At 36.3% G+C, this 15,710-nt stretch overlaps 1 long non-coding RNA gene across 1 annotated transcript; it reads left to right on the forward strand.

Annotated features, from left to right (window-relative positions):
- The first annotated feature begins 961 nt into the window (after positions 1-961).
- LOC129877862 (uncharacterized) lies at positions 962-3,926 on the forward strand. Its single transcript, XR_008763639.1, has 3 exons — positions 962-1,226; positions 1,419-1,510; positions 3,317-3,926. It is a non-coding gene; the product is annotated as an uncharacterized LOC129877862 (long non-coding RNA).
- Positions 3,927-15,710: the final 11,784 nt, after the last annotated feature.

Below are 15,710 nucleotides of genomic sequence, written 5' to 3' on the forward strand. Positions count from 1 at the left end.
TCCACATCATCATTATTATCTTGTTCTATTTCTACTTCAAATTCATTTGGTTCTTCTATACCGTACGTTTTTTGATATTCATTTTCATTCATATCATGTGCACCTACCCCCATTTCTCCAAATTCACTAGGTGGTGCTTCAGGCATACAAGAATAATTTCTAATTGTACTACCTCTACCGAAAATATTTTTTTTCTTATTACCACTACCTCCGCCGGGGCACAAATTTTTAACACTTTTACCTATATTTTTAATGTATCTATTATGCAAATTAAACTAATAAAAATTATAAATACAAAAATTAAATATTTAAATATACTAGAATTAATTTACTAAATAAAAGTAAGAGAAAGGAACGATTATACCGAATTGCCGGAATCAAACAAAGAATCGTAAAATTGATGAAATGTTGAACACTTGAAGGTTGAAAACTTTCACTTGATGTTGTTAATTGCAAAAAATAATAAAAGATTGATATCACTTTAAGAGAGAATTGATAAATTGAGAGAATTATATAATTGTTCGTGGAAAAAATGATTAAATATTGTAGGTATTTACAGAAAAAAAATTGACTAATTAATTATTTTTTTTTAAAAAGGCCAAATTTCAAAATCGGCTATTGGGCCAACGGCTATATAGTCATTGGGCCTACGACTCTTTTTTAAAAAGTGGCCCAAAAGTTAATTTCAAAAAAAAAAAATGTTTTCGAACCGGGTCGATGTACCGGTGGGCCAGTAACCGGTCCCTTATCGAGCCGGTCTTACCAGTCCAAGGCCAAAAAATGACCGAACCGGCTCAATTTTTTTTTGTATTAAGCCGGTACCTAATCCGATTTCCCTCATGCCGGAGCCTTAATGGGCCAATCTTAGGAGGCGGTTAATGAGCCAACCGGCCCAGTTGACATGCTTGCCTTAAATTAGACATATAATTCATAATTTTAATTGAATGCATTTGGTCGAAATTGAGGCGTTCATACAGACCAAGTACACATTTGCCTTCGTTACCCCCCTGTCCCTGCCGCCTCCAATCCCTTCGCATATAGCCGCTTTTCATTTTCCCTTTTCTACTTCCTCCACAGTTCCTTCCAAAGGTCTCGACTTTATCCTACTTGGGCCTTATTTTTTTACCTATTAAGGGCCCCAAGTTGGCTCACTGCTCACTGACGATTTCACGGCTGAAGCTCAGAACTCAGAACTAAAGCTCACGATTTCTCATTCTTTGCACCTGGTAAGTCTCAAATACTCAATTTCATGATTTCACTATGACATTTGAGTTCGATTTATGAGAAAACTATCCTAAATTTCAAACGAAGTTCAAGATTTCCATCTTTTGTTTCTGGGTTCAGTCGTTTTATGTGGTTTTTAATTTCTGAATTTCAACTTGAAATAGTCGCTCACTGCCTCACTATTTCACTCTCAGAAGTCAGAACTCAGATGCTCACAAGTCACAATTTCACTCTTAAAAATCAGAACTCTACTCAGGCCTTCACGATTTCTCATTATCTGCGACGGGTAAGTTTCAATTGTACTTATTTTTACTATTTCACTACGACATTTTGGTTTGATTTATGAGAAAACTACTGTGAATTGGCATTTAGTTTGGCATATTTTTTGTGAATTGGCATTTAGTTTGGCTCCTTTGTTTGTAGTCTTTGACTTGCTGCCTTGTGTGTAAGTTCTAGTATATTGTGTGTAAGTTCAACTTTTGGTATATCTCTTGATTTCTTGTTTAGTTCTTGTTCACTGTTCAGTGTTCAGCCTTTGTTTAGTTCTTGTTCACTATATTTTTAATCTTTGCTTAGCCTACTGTTTGTAATTCTTGTTTAGCTGTTATTTCCGTTCTGCCTTTGTTTAGTTCCTTCAGCATTTCATCCACCTCTTATATGAAACAATTCAATCAATGATTATTTTATATCTTTTCGCAGTCTTAAGTCTTTGGTCAAAGTATAGTTTAGTTACACTGTCTTTTATGTGATTTTCAATTTAAAAAATTTGTGTGAAATCTTAACGGTTAACCCGATAACCAACCGATAACGATCGATAACCGATTATTCGATATCTTAATGGTTCTTAATGTCTATAAACCAATAACCAATAAGTAAAATCGACAACTTTCATAACCGAACCGATATGCAGCCTTAGTTCTATCCATTCCTTTATGGCGGGAAAATTAAGCCCGAATCTCAATCCTGATCCGCCAACTATAAAACCCTCAGAATCCACTCCATTCTCTCTTCCTCTTGAAAATACAAGTAGAGCTATCAAAGAATCATTGAAAAGAGGAAAAAAAGGTATGAATTTAGTATTTCCCCCAAAAACCTAAGTTGCTCGGACGCGGGTGTGAGTGTCCGAGACGGATACAAATCTGAGAGTCGGATTCGGCAAAATCTAAATTTTAAGATTTGGGGATGCGAATCCAAGTATGGATATGGGTGCGGGGATTCGGCTAAAAATATTGAATATTATAAAAATATAATTATAAAGATATTCTAAATTTGAGAGATATGTTGTGATAAACTTACATGTATATTGTAGAATTCAATCTTCCATTCTCCAAGATGAGATTGCTCTTTCATTTTTCCTATGAACACAACAAAATAACAACTAAACATTAAAAACATAATACAATAGCATAAATATATAACTAAAAAATTTTTTAAAAATTGAAAAAAAGAACTAACCTTAGACCAAGTCAGACACCATGGAGCATGACCACAAGGCGTGAACATGAATACGGCCTGTGAAGCCTTGGTGTGAACTCTGCAGACTTGAATTTTCCTAGTTGGTTTACGATTGGGTTTTGTACTTCTATAAATAGCTAAGCTCATTTTATTTTAAGGGTTGGGTAACTTTACTGATATTTGAGTATTTTGAATATTGTGAGAAAACTTCATCTTTTTTCTTGTGGACTGAATCTTTCAACTGAAGCAATATGAGATCACCATGTTTCTTCTCCTTCACTCAATCACTAATGAGGACTTGGAACCATTCTGCGCTATCACACCACCAACATCAAATATTATGAGAAAAAATCTCAAACATACGTGTCTATGCACCTCCCTTGTAAGCTCATCTTACCTTCTTTTACATGAGAAACACTCCACAAGGAAAACCTTCTAAGAAAATCAAAACATTTTCCTTACGCAAACGGTAAACCACACTCATATCACAGTCTGTGAGAATTTCAAGCCATCTTCTAGGGGTGTACTGATGTACCGTGGATTTAACGTATTTGTAATGCTTTAAACTTGGGATTTTACAAGTCTTTTAAGCATTTATTAGTAGAGTTGATTGTATTTGGTCTTTGTTTTTTTGCAGGAAAATTGGTTTTTGGTAGTGGTGTACATGATACAAAGTTAGCAGCTGAGTTTTTGCCATCTCAAGCCAACCTATGAGCCGTGGTACTTTCCACGAGCCGTTGGTGGAACTTGTAGGTGAGGTGTCTTTGGTAGTGAAGTTGAGTTTAAGTTACGAGTGGATTATACAAGCCATAGGTACTCATATGAGCCGTAGATGGACGATCGTAGATGATTATAGGAGGGTGAAAGATTTGGACTCAGACTACCGTTGAATAGGACAAACCGTACATTGTTCTACAGACCATAAGACTGGTTTGTAGAAGAAATCCTGAAAATTGACTGAAGATTTCTATCCAAGAGCTGTACAAGGACCTATGGTCCGTAGGTCACGAGTCGTAGTATGCCGCCTAATCCTACTTTTCCTAGATTTGTTTTATTTAGGATTTGATGTGTATAAATATTCATCATAGGTTTTATCTCCAGGGTGATATTCATTTTGGACTTTGAGAATTAAGCATGAACTACTTGTGCTTTAATTCTTGAATTCGTGGGATTTTAGTTATACATTTGATCTTTGATTTTGGTTTTGCAATTCAATTCAAGCTTCTGGATTTCAATACTAGTATTGTAAGTTCATGATTCATTTTAACCAAATTATTATAAATTGTGATCAAACAACTATGATTATCTAATTTCATAATTACGGTTGTGGTAACCATAAAGAATTAATGATGTAGACCTAATAAATAGTAATTCTTAAATAGTGTACATTCATGTATTTTTTCCCCTTTGCTTTGACTGCTTTTTAACGGTTGCATACTTTAAAATTTGCCTTATTCTTACTTTCCGACCCAAGGGGGTAATGGATGTGAAAAGGGATTATACAACGAAGATTTGAGGCTATCAACCCTCATCTAATAGCTTGAACGGATCAAAGGATAGCTAATTTGGGATCAAAGGTAAGGGTTAGTAAAGTATACACCCGTAGATAGACCAAATTGCGTGGTGATATTCACTTATTTTTGGGGACCAACCACTTAGGTAAACTCAACTTACCAATATTTCATGTTACACGCTAGATAGGATTACTACCATAAGGTTTTACTGAACTAAGGATTCGTGTAGAACACCGACACCCTAGTTTCATCCTTTATTGAATTCAAACACATTAATTTGTTACTTTGCTACTTGTTACCTGAAATCATTAACCTCAATTAATTTTATACAACCTCCCTCCCCCTCCCCCCACGAAAATAATACGACTAAGAGCATGAATATAATAATTAAGCTTTTGAACCTCATTCCTCCTGGGATCGACCCTAACCTTTGTTAGGTTCTTTATTTGAACAATGAATAGTTTATACTTCTTTTAGAGGTGTAATTTGAGCATATCAAATTTGGCGCCGTTTCCAGAAAATAAGGCTTTCAGATTAGATTAATTGTGTTATTTGACTATTCGTCATTATTTCTTGATTTACGTTTTCTTTTCTTTTTGTTTTTTTCAAACATGTTGAGTTCTAGTGCATGCCTAATACATGGAGTCAAGCCAGACCCCTGAGTTCATTTAATACCAAAATTCAAACAACTCTAAGAAGAATGGCCAATAACGGTGGTCGTGAAAAAAGAAGAAGTTGTAGAGCAGTTCAGAAGGGAAGAAGAGAACGCTCGGCAAAATCTTCCCAAAATCAACTGCAGAATGTTCAGAACAACCAACCGATAGTGAGAGACTGTCTTCCACCTAGATAGAGACCTGAATTCAATATTTGGAACAATTATATGGTAAACCATAATACCATTGGGACCATGGGTGTTATTATGTTACCTCTATTGCCCCTGGAATGAAGTTAACTGTCTCTAGTGGTTTGATTCAGATGTCAATAGTAGAGGATTATTTTTGGGCTTTCCATCTGAAGACCCATATGTTCATCTGAACAACATCGTGTATGTTTTCCTGAGCAGTGTAGGTAACCCATACCTAGATTTTTTCATGACTCAAGCTAGACGCTAAACGTGACACAACAAATAGGATCCTGAAAGACCCTAACAAGCCTCTTAGTGTAAGCATGACTTAAGAACAAGCACACACACATATAAAAAACTGAAAGCGGAAGATAAGTCTCAAATCTAGAAATCTCAACACAAAATAAATTTGAAATAACATCTGTGTATACGAACACCATACTATGTCTGACATCACCTCTACTAATCATAGACGGGGGCATAGGACAAGCCCTAGCTCATCCAAATAATATATGTCTAAAAGTCATGAAAGAAAGACATAAGAAACCATCATGGTTGCATCCTCAAAACATGACGACTAATGAAGCAGTGTAGTGTCAAGGACAATCTGTACTAGCCACGAGAGTGATGAGTAGCATCAACCTCTACATTATGAGACAATGTAGGCTCAAGTATGCATTAGTACATGAAATGTACTAAGCATGTGAGAAATATGCAATAAGAAATCATAGTAGGCATAAGCATGAAATGCATGACCAAAACTCATTCAAGAGCTTAAAAGAAAATCATAAATCATGAGATAAGTTCAATGCATCATTAAAGACATAGTGAAAGCTTTAAGGAAAAATATAGTTCATTTTGTGGGATATTAACCTTAACCGACATTAATACCATGTGAGCTACTAGAGGCTCCATTACCAAGCCTAGTCCTCAAAGTCCTCTCTATGGTAAGTCAAATCCCAATGGATTAAAGTCAATTATCAAAGCATAACATTAGGAAAGGAAATAATCATTTACCAATCCATATCATAAAATCGTATAAGATAGCTCCTTTTAAATCATGATTCATAACGTAGTTCATACAGACACTTACCTTTCTAAATATATAAATCATAATTTCTTTCATATTGTGAGAAAACCTTTCAAAAATCATTGATACTTACTCAAAAACATCCTTTAAACATACTTCCTCATTTTCAAAAAAACATGCATAAATCATTCAACAAATTCATGATCATAGTTCATAGTTCATAAGTGAAATTCAAAGAATAATGCATATGCCCATATGAAATCAACTACAAATCATGTATTTTAGTCAAATCATGCATAATAAAGTAGATTAACATAAATTGAATCATAATTGAAAGGACCCATGAAGATTTTGACATAAATGCTAACTGAATTGGTGAAATAGAACTTGAAGGATTGAGATCTTTTGGGACCCAATGGATGAAAGGAATCTATTGGTGAATTCCCACATACCTTGATAATCGAAGACCAAAAAGCAATGGATATTGGACTTGAAACCCTAGCCTGATGGAGAAGAAAACACTTGAGAGAAAACCTTTGAGTGCCTAACAGGATTTTAGCAGAATGAGAGGGAATTGGGGAAGTTTGAAGGGTTTGGGCAATTATAGGACGTCCAATATAGTCCAAAATGACGTAGATTAGAAACTAAAATGATGGGAAATATATGAAATATTGCTGAACTAAAAACTGCAGGAGTGACCTAGGATGGGACCTAGGTCTGTAAATTCTTCCACGAGTTGTCCAAAAGGTTCGTAGAAATCGTGCACGACCATTGAAGCTACTAGAATTGGCCATAATTCCTAAGACCCAAGTTTATGGACCATAGAATCTTCTACGAGTCATAGGGAGTACTTTTCCTACATGACTTCAATAACACAGTCTCTAATTCTTACTCTACGAGCCATCCGGATGACCCGTTTGTCAAAACAATCCTGAGCTACTGGATTATGTAAGTTCTCAGGGACCTTCCTACGGCCCCATCTATGGATCCTAAGGTCCATAGATGGCCCTCATAGGTCAATGCCTAAAACTCCAAATTTTTCCCAAGTGATGGGCTTACCTACAAGTGCCCTCCTATGGGTCGTAGGACCTTATAAGGTTCATAGATTGGTCTTGTCTAAGCCTGCACCTTCAATTACTTGTAATATTTCCTTTGCATTTCAACTTTCTAACTTTTGGGGTCTTATAAATTTAGTGTCATTGGATTGCACGTGTTTCCATTATCACTAAAAGGTGAAACAACTACTTGTCTAATTGAGCTCTCATATAACTCAATCACTTTGTGGAGGAAATTACATAAAGCTTTCCTAGAAAAGTACTTCCCTTTATCACAAAAGTTGAAACTAAAAGATAGAATCAACAACTTTCAACAATTATTGTGAGAGTCGATAAGTGTCGCATGTGAAAGATTTACAAAGTATTTGAGGAGCGTGCCAAACTATAGAATCACCGATGATTCGCTTCTTGAGATATTTTATAGAGCACTAGACAACAATGGAAAAGCAATTACAGACACTATCGCTGGAGAAGCATTCATGGAAAACACTTTTGAGAAAGCTGCTAAGAGACTTGAGCGGGTTGCTAAATCAAACAAAGCAAGGAGTAATAGGGTCATAGAAATCGTGACGAGCACCTTTGCAGTAGGAACCAACCAAGATACAAGGCAAGTGCAAGAATAAGTGCTCTAAGAATTAGCACAGTTTAGAACCGAGGTTAACTTGGTGTTAAAACAAAGAGACAATGGTTCAGAAAAAGTCAATGCAATAGGCTACCAAGGAAAATAACCCATACATGATGATTATGGAAATGAGGAGGATACGTACTATGTGAATGAGCATATGGGGGGTTTCCAGACTAACGCCCAGGCTTCTAATCAGGATACTTGGTACCAAGGTAAAGGGAATCAAGGTCGGATCTACAATCAAGAAAACAACTTCAACCGAGAAGGCTACTACAACTACAATAACAACTACAATCGCGATAACAATTACAACCAAAATGGATACAATGAATGAAATTGGGGCCAAGATAGAGAAGGTAGTTAGTCAATGAGAGACACTAACATAAACAAAAGGAGTGATGCATATGTTCCACCAGGAAATTGAGATGGCGAATCAGGAATTGCAAGGATTGAAGACATGATGAACAAGATGGTGAAAAATTTCAACTGTTCCGAGGAAGATATCAAAGAGATGAACAATGATCTATTGCATATGAATTAGAAAGTAGAGTCACATTCTACATCCATCAAATAGATTGAGCAGCAGTTGGGTCAAATTTCCTTATCCTTGAATGCATGCTAAAAGGAACACTTCCAAGCAATATAATCCAAAATTTGAAAAAATGGTGGTTAGTGCATAGTAGTAACCACCCAAAATGATACCCAGACAACAGATCCACCAATGCAAGTAGTAGTGGATGAGGCACATGACTATGATTCTAGTAGGGATGAGGGAGTTGTCCATTCATAAGAGAAAGTTGATGGTGAGAAATGGATTGAAAAATAGTCTTAGAAGAGGGAGTAAAAGCTTTATGTGGCTATTGAAAAAGAGAGAGGTCATTCGAACTCTAACTCCCATATCGCGACCTCGTCCACCTTGTTGATAGAGATTGAGAAAAAAGGCTGAGGATGAGAAATATCACAAGATCATCTTTATGTCAAAACAACTGCCAGTTAATTTCTCTCTGATTGAAGCGATGGAGCAGATACCTAGGTATGGGAAGTTTATGAAGGACCTTGTGACTAAGAAGAGAATAGTGAGTTTTGAACCTACTGACAATTTGCTTTATTGTAGTGCAACAACCACCTATTCTTATGTACAAAAAAGGAGGATCCCGGAGCATTCACTATTCTATGTACTATTAGAGCTTTTAAATTTGCTAAAACTTTGTGTGATCTAGGAGCTAGCATTAATCTGATGTCGCTAGCAGTATTTGGGTAGTTAGGCTTGGGATCCCTCAAACAGATGTCAATGCGGCTACATATGGAAAATCATATAGTGAAAAGGCCAGTTGGTATTCTATATGATGTTCTGGTGAAGGTTGAATCGTTTATATTCCAAGGTAATTTTGTTATTCTCGACTGTGAGGTTGACTTCGAGGCTTCCTATCATTCTGGGAAGACCATTCCTAGCCACTAGATGTTCTTTAGTTGATATGGAGACTGGACAACTGAAGTTTAGATTGAATGATGAAGAGGTGATTTTCAATGTATGTCAGTCAATGAAACACCCTAATGATATGTGAGTAGTTTAAATGACTGATCTTGTTCATGAGGTGCAACCTGAGGTACCTTTTGAGGAGAGACTGGTGTTGAAGAACTAGTGATAGTGATCATGAATTTTGATGGAGAGTATATTGGAGAGTATGAAGAGATGGTTAATTCAGTTGATAGTATGGGGAAGTATAATTTTACACCAAAGAAACTCGATTTGGATCTGAAGAATAGAGCAATCCCACCTGCAAAATCTTCTATTGAGGAACTTTCAACATTAGAACTCAGATCCCTTCCCTCTCACTTACAATATGTGTTCTTGGGGACGAACAATACCTTGCCGGTCATTATAGCTACTAATCTAACCGAAAGACAAGTAGCAAAACTGACATCTGTGTTGAGGCAATTAAAAGGGCAATTGGATGGTCCATAGCCGATATCAAAGGTATCCCTCCGGACATATGTTCTTATAAGATCCAATTCATGCGGGACTGCAAACCTAGCATTGAGCACTAGAGAAGACTTAATCTACCTATGTAAAAAGTCATCAAGAAAGAGATTATCAAGTGGCTAGATGTTGGTGTGGTTTATCAGATTGTTGATTATGTGTGGGTAAACCTGTACAATATGTGCCTAAGAAGGGAAGAATCACTGTGGTGCTAAATGCAAATAATAAACTCATTCCTATGAAGCAAATCACTAGTTGAAGAGTATGTATGTGCTATCATAAGTTGAATGCCTGGACAGAGAAAGATCACTTTCTAATGCCGTTCATGGATCAGATGTTAGACCGTCTTGCTGGTAAAAGATGGTAGTATTTTATTGATGGTTATTCAGGCTATAATCAGATATCAATAGCACCTGAAGACCATTTTCACTTACTTGTATGGAACGTTCAAGCACTTCAATTATTCTTTAAAATATTTTTTTTAAATAACTCTGAAATAGAAGGAATTAATGTTTAAAACGTCAAACTGTAAATAACTGAAATGACTCTGTAATTGTCCATTAAGCCTCTAATAACTAAAGATAGATGTCGGGACAAGACCCTCGGCTATCTCTAAAGAACTAATGAATATTGAAAACAATAACTGTAAATGAGCCCTCTGAAAGCAAGGATGCCTTAGCCAAAAGCTGACAAAGTGCGATCTCAATGGAACGTCTATTGATGATCCTGAGTACTTGCGTTTATATCATAAAATGATGCAGCACCGAACGATGCCAGTACACAGAATGTTGATATAGTTGAAAGAAACATAATTGCATTGAATACTCAATTGATAGAAATGCTGAAAAATAATTTGACTGAAAGTAAAGCATTCAAGTGTAATGAAAACCTCAAAACTCTACAAATAAAATAAGGCAATAAATTTAACTCTTAAAGATAGTATTTTCTCTTTTTGGGGAGTTTCTCTTACCAACAATCATCAATATGAGCCTCGTGATGATGTAACATACCGCTCATGTTGCCAGAGCCATCCAATACCTTGCCAGGATAAGGGACACAAACTCAACTCATGGATCCATCTAAAAGTCTTTATTAGGGACTAAAGTGAGGAGTCGTTCAATCCAGTGACACAATCTTATTCTACGTTGTCTACATAGTTTATAGGTTTTGAGTTGTCTAAACTCGTACCCAAATCTCTACTCAAGATTACTCCCAAAACATGCAAAATGTTCATATAATAAAATCTATGTAAGTGAATACTCAAAATACTCCTCTGAAGTCACAATGGACTTTACTTTAACTGGCTGGTAAATCTTTCTCAACTCTTTATGCTTTCTTTAAAATAGATATAATTTTTTTCTCAATACAAATAATGCATTTTGAACTATTCAAGATCTCTTGAAACTCATTCTCAATAATAATGCATAATACCTTAGCTCACTTAAACTTTGAAAATCATGCATAATGAATAAGAATGCAAAAGCCTCAAAATCAAGTAATGTACTTGGGACACTTATATTCCCTTTAAACTCTTCTTTTACTCATTGCTTTGAAATACTTTAACTTTAATTGAGAACAATGCATAATGTATAGTAATGTAATATGTTCTACAACTCAAATAGGTTTCATGTAAAAAATAAGCATGAACAACTATCAAGAAGTAGAATCATGTAAGGAATCATAAGTTCAATAATAGAGAATTGAACTCAATAACAAAGAATCATAGAAACTAGAAATTCAAGAATAAGACTGGGTTAAAACCCTAGGATAAACTCTTACTAAATGCATTTAGATGTAGGGCGTGAGGATGCACTCAGTCCAACACTATGAATAGACTTACATACCTAGAAGAACAATGCTCTTGAAGAAACTTGAAGAACTTGATGAATAGTCTTGAAACCCTACCTTTTCTCCTCTTAAAACATTCGCTCTAAGTCTTAAGAGTGATTATGAGGAGAAAAGAATCGAATGACACTGATAAGAGATTTAATTGTGTCCCAAAACGTCAATTCTTAGACTTTGAAAAGGTGGGAAAAGACCCAAATACCCGTAATTAAAACTGACGGAAACTGTGTACTGAAGGCCATCTATGGTCCATACAATGTTCTACGTGTCATAGAATCCACTTGCAACAATTGATTGGAATTGAGGGTGTTTGAAGTTTGGACCTACGAAGCCTTCTACGAGCTGTAGACCTCCCTATAGACCATCCTTCATATCTCTAGAAAGGGTACTATAATTGTTCGTCGAAGTTGTGTCTAAAGGACATTCTACAATCCGTAGACCTTTATATGGGTTTTATGAAGGCTCATAGAAAATGAACTGAAGGAGGGGTTCTTTAAGGTTGGTTCTATGAGACCTTCTATGGTCTGTAGACCCTTCTACGGTTCATATAGGAGCTCGTCCTGTACACTAGGAAATTACAAGTCTCTGAACGTGATCTACAGATCAGGTCTATAGCCCGTATAAGCTTCTATGGTCCATAAATTGGTCCATAGATCTCAACCCCTTAACATGCTTCCTAAAGTCTGACTTCACAATCCCATCTATGACCCATGGAAACTTCTACGGTCCATAGATGTCATTAGTAAAAGTCTGTCTTCAACAAAAACTGAAGTCTTTTAGGGGGATTTTTGGACTGATCTGAGTTAGGATTCTTGGGGTTTTACAAGGTTATAGATAAAAAAGGTACTGAAAATCATGTTGTAGATCATATTTCTAGACTAGAAGAAGAATAAATGTTGAAATTAGCAGATGGGGCTGAGATGGATCACACCTTCCTAGATGAGCAAGTTTTGGTGGCATCACATGATCTAATTCCTTGGTTTGCAGATTTTGCTAATTACTTGGTGAGTGATATTGTACCTTCAGATTTATCTTTTCACCAACACCAAAAGTTTATGTCTGTTGTGAATATGTTGTTTTGGGAAAAACCATATTTTTTCGTGTTTGTTCTGATGAGATTATTCATCACTGCATATTTGAGGTCGAGATGATGAGTATATTAAAAGCATTTCATTATGTCCTATTGGAGGTCATTATAGTGGTATTGAATAGCCTATAAAATTATGCAATGCGGGTACTATTTGCCTATTATTCACCAAGATGCTCATGATTTTGCCAAATTGTGTGATCGATGTCAAAGAGAAGGAGGTATTTCAAGGAAACATGAACTCCCACTCACTCTTATTATTGTAATTAAACTATTCGATGTTTGGGTTCTTGAATTTATAGGTCCCTCTATGAGCTCAAAAGGGATGAAGTACATACTTGTGGTTGTTGACTATGTGTCCAAATAGGTAAAGGTCATTGCGCTTACCAATAATGAAGGTAGGAGTTTCACAACATTCCTGAAAAGAAATATCTTTTCTAAATTTGGTACACAACGGACGATTATCAGCAACGGAGGTTCCCAATTTTGCAACAAGTTGTTCAAAGTATTGCTTGAGAAATATGGGGTTCGACATAGTGTAGAGACTCCTTACCATCCACAGTCTAGTGGGGAAGTCAAAGTTTCAAACTGCGATATCTAGCAAATCTTGGCAACGACTGTGAATGCTAATAGAACAGATTGGTCAAGAAAGCTTGATGACGCTTTATGGGCATATCGAACCACATTTAAGACTATTATAGGTATGTCTCCTTATCCACTTGTGTTTGGAAAGTCTTGTCATCGACCTATAGAGTTAGAGCACAAAGCCATGTGAGCTCAAAAGGCTAAATCTGGACTAGGATGTTGCATAAAATCAGAGGCTGAATCAACTTAATGAGCTTGATGAGTTTTTCCCAACGCATATGAAAGTTCAGCCTTACACAAATAGAGAATAAATAAGTATCACAACCAAAAGATTGAAAAGCGAGAGTTTTCTCCCGGAGATTTGTTCCTTCTGTTCAACTCAAGATTGCACTTATTTCCTGGCAAGCTAAAGTCAAAATGGCCAGGACCATTCAGAGTGGCTCAAGTTATCCCATATGGGGCGGTTGAATTGGAAAACAGTAATGGAACGAGGTTCAAAGTAAATGAGCAAAGAATAAAAGCTTACATAGGCACTGCTAAAGAAATCAAGATCGTGTAAGTATGGTCTCTTGGTGAAGTCCGAGTAACCAAGGAGCCTACTTCGTGCCGCAACGTTAACTCAGGCGCTACTTAGGAGGTAACCCAAGATGTTTTAATTTTTGTTTCTTTATAATTTTATCTTTTGAGTTTTACTTTTATGATGGTATAGGTTAAATTAGAGTTCGTGTCAAAATAGATTCAAGAAAAAGAAAAGGTAGGCCTAATGGTTGTTAAATGTGCAGGGATCAAAAGAAAACTCTAGAAAAATTTAAGTGCAGAAGGTTCCATCGGTCATAATGAACTCTACAGTCCCTAGACCCTATTCGTGGAATCTTGTAAAATAGTAACATATATGACCTGTTCTACGAGCCCCAACTATGAGTCATAGTTCATTAGACAGACCGTAGCTGGTACTCGTAGAACTTCAGTCCAAGATCAACTATAGGTTTAAGTCTACGAGTGCATTGTAAATTCTATACACAAAACTACGGTATGTTGTCTGTACTCATAGACCGCAAGTATGTTTCTATATCTTTCTAAGTGTAGAGTCAAACTACGAAACCCAGTCACGGATGTTAGAAGTGACTACAATAGACCTTATATATGTTTCTATATCTTTCGATATTATTCTCACTGGCCCAATCCACGAGACAAGGGGGATAAAAACCCCTCAATTTAATTTTATTCCCTTATTTAATTTTCTCTCAAACATTCATACCCCTTCTCCGACCGTTACACTAGATCCCCATCCATACAACCTTTCAACTCTTCTGCCATATAACATCAACACCCCACCATCCAAAACTCCATTTTCATCTTCCCAAATTCTCACCATCATGAAATCTCACCAAAAGCACTACCAAAAGGAAAATTAGCATGGGTAAGTGAAGAAACTAATTTCAAGTTGTCAACTTTGTCGTCCAGAAAACACAAAACATCCCTTTTGCACATTAATGTATGCGTCTTGCTGATGACCTTTTTTGTCAAATGATGATGTTTAAATTACCTTAGGGTCTAAAATTTTGTCAAAGTGCTTGTTTTTATGTGATGAACCCTAGGAACAATGGTTTCTTAATACACTAAATTTGTGCATGAGTAAGTATTTGGTTGGGCTGTTGAAATGTAAATCTTGAAAGCCTTGGTTATGATTCTTTTATACACTAACTTGGGTTTTTCGTGCCTATGAGGGTATTCTATGGGTTGTGGTTCTTTCCATGGCTTGTAGTTGCCCTTCGTAAACAAAGACCTGATGGTCCAGTACCTGAACCTCAAAACTATCTATGAGTTGTAGAGCTTTCTACGGTTCGTGCATAGGACTCATAAAATTGAATACGAAAAGTTATATTAACTCTAAGAACTTCGAGTCTGTGTATGATCCATAGAACCTTCTACGACCTACAAATCAACCTCATAGTTCTAATGTCCTGAAACTTTAAAATTTGATTTGCCTTTCTATGAGAGGGTCCTATGGCTCGTGGTAGAACCATGAGCCGTAGTTACCCAATCAGAAAAATACCAAAGCAATTTTTTTTTCATTTTTTCTTTCTTTGATTTTATTTTTAGTTCTTATTTTCTGTACTTAGTTTATATTACTAATACTCTTCTCGTAGGTACAATGCTGCCAAAGTCGAAACCAAAGAGTGGGGGAAAATCATTCACACTGTCTAAGAAAGCCGAGATCAAGCTATGGTCTCTTATTTAAAAAATCAGTACAGTGAAGATGAAAAAAGTGGCTCTGAGGAACATTATCCAATAAGCTCCGACTCCAATACCGCGACTCAAACCACCCAAATTTGTATGAAATAAATGACATTGGCGGTTGAGCCTACTATAATCACTTCTCCTCCTCTCCCAGAAATATCTCCTTCTCCTCAATCTAACATGGGAGAAGGATCACCGGAGGGGGAAACGGCAGTGGCAATGGT

Source organism: Solanum dulcamara, chromosome 12 (assembly GCF_947179165.1).
Source record: "Solanum dulcamara chromosome 12, daSolDulc1.2, whole genome shotgun sequence".
In the NCBI taxonomy this organism is placed as follows: domain Eukaryota; kingdom Viridiplantae; phylum Streptophyta; class Magnoliopsida; order Solanales; family Solanaceae; genus Solanum; species Solanum dulcamara.